This window comes from Magnolia sinica, chromosome 2 (assembly GCF_029962835.1).
Source record: "Magnolia sinica isolate HGM2019 chromosome 2, MsV1, whole genome shotgun sequence".
Taxonomy (NCBI): domain Eukaryota; kingdom Viridiplantae; phylum Streptophyta; class Magnoliopsida; order Magnoliales; family Magnoliaceae; genus Magnolia; species Magnolia sinica.
This window is the reverse complement of record NC_080574.1, coordinates 94,274,113-94,276,271: the sequence shown is the minus strand read 5'-3', so window position 1 is coordinate 94,276,271 and position 2,159 is coordinate 94,274,113. Positions and strand designations below refer to the sequence as shown.

General features: G+C 34.0%; 1 long non-coding RNA gene across 1 annotated transcript; it reads right to left on the bottom strand.

Annotated features, from left to right (window-relative positions):
- Positions 1-529: 529 nt before the first annotated feature.
- LOC131229573 (uncharacterized) lies at positions 530-879 on the bottom strand. Its single transcript, XR_009163445.1, has 2 exons — positions 717-879; positions 530-627 (listed from the first exon to the last, which is right to left on the bottom strand). It is a non-coding gene; the product is annotated as an uncharacterized LOC131229573 (long non-coding RNA).
- Positions 880-2,159: the final 1,280 nt, after the last annotated feature.

Sequence of the window (2,159 nt, the reverse complement as noted above, 5' to 3'; positions counted from 1 at the left end):
ATGCTGAAAATACAAATCTTGGTGAGTCTGTGTGCACTCGCATATGGCCAGGTACATCCTTTATCCTGGCCTTTGGCTGCATTAGAGAAATTTCTCGACTTCATCTTGAAATTTCAATGATAAGGAATTAAAAGAGAAGATAGATTTTGACGGTATGATATTTTTTTCACAAGTAAATAGGCCTTTTTCAGCCATCAGCCCATCACCTACCTAAAGAATCAAAAACTAATTTTTCCACTCCTTTTCCTTTCAATTTCTTAGTGACCTTTGTAAAATTACTTCCATGGTCATTTATGTAGTACTTTGAAGAGTTGTCTCGAAATGCAACTCTAGTAATGATAAAGTCAATTCTTGCAACAGCTTCATATGTTCCATCATCATACAAATAGTCATGGCATTCATAAATCAGAATGACCATTGAGGGAAAAAAAAAACAAAGTGAAAGAAGTGCATCATGTATAACCATTTTCTTTTTTTTCTTAATGAATTAATAAAAACTCAAAGAGGAATGAAATTGACACAAAAGGAATGGTCTCACCATATCAATTATCTCATGAAAGGGAACAGAAATGCCTACACTATCCAAGTTTTGGTGATTGGTGATTGGTAGAACACAAAAGTTGTGACCTGAAGGAAAAAATAAAAAAGAAATACACATTTTAGCATGAACCCTATGAGGAAAAAAATGTTACTATTTTCATTCATGATTTTCATACCTTGCTCCACTGAAAAACTTCACCATCATCAAACTCGAGAGTTAGAAGACCAATAGGATCAAGCTGGATTGAACGGTCCCAAAAATTGCTTTTCAGATTATTGTCTCCCCAAAATTTCCATCCTCTACCTTCACAGTGGCATGCAACAATCATTGGATGATGACTGACCCATCTTAAAGTAAAATATCAAGTTACCTCCTTGACTCAAACCAAGTCAACAATGTGAAGTCTTATCAGATTCTAAAACTTGCTAAACCAATCCATTTGACAGGTTTCTGAGCACTAGATAAACCAACAATGTCGACCCTAATTATTAGATTCCCACATATAAATGGAGCTTACCTGCTTAGCTCATTTCCCAAATACAAAGAGCATTGCATCTATAACGTTGCTTTTACCACTTCCATTCGGACCCACTACCGTTGAAAAACTCTGCAGATAACAGAAAATTCAAATGAGACAATAAACACATGAGTCAAGATGTAGTGCACAAAGCAAAATTGTGTAAAATTCACACTCAAGTAACTAGAAAGGGACCAGATCCAGTTCCAAATTAGAATTTTCATTTTAGAATTGAAGAGAACTGACCTATGTAGAAGAGAGAAGCTTAGAAAGTTTTGGTGGAGACCTGATTTTTGGAAAGAAAATAATACAATCAATAATTCATAAAAATAGATAACTGGACTAACTGATTTTTTTTCATGTCTTTCTCCATTAATATCAGATCTCTCATTCTCCACAAGCACATCTTCAAATTTCAACAATACATTGTACGAATCTATGACATGCATACAAGTGGCAATAAAATCAAGCTAGGAAAACTAAATGTACAAATAAATGAACAGATCCAGAAACATACATGCTTCAACAACAAAATAAACTACATCATCTTCTGAGTATTACAAATAAACCACAATCCCATAATCATGCTGCCAGGATGAGCTCAACTATTGATTTATGAAGCTGAATGCGAGCCATTGAAGTTCATCATTTTAGGCTCTGTTTGGTTGCCACTTCAAAGTGATTTCATCTCATTTAGTTAACAGTATTATGTATTAGAGATCATAGTTTAGTTTATATAAATTATGGGTTATCAAGAGTTTTTTATCCTTATGGAAATCTCTAATACACAATTAACGTTAGGATGCCTTTGGTTGCACCAATTGAAATTTCATGATATTTCACCATGAATTAGTCCAGTTTTGTGAAATTTTTCATGAAATTTGATGCAACCAAATACACCCTTATATAAAATGAGATGGACTCATTTTTAAGTAGCAGCCAAATAGGGCCTTATCCATTAAAACTAGCATGGCATATGGTAGCTTCTTTTTTTTTTAGGGGGGGGGGGGCTGAAATTCCACCGATTGGATTATCTTAAACACTCAATCAATTGCCTACATTTTGGTCATTATCCATGCTTACATAGAAAATGTCTATTTC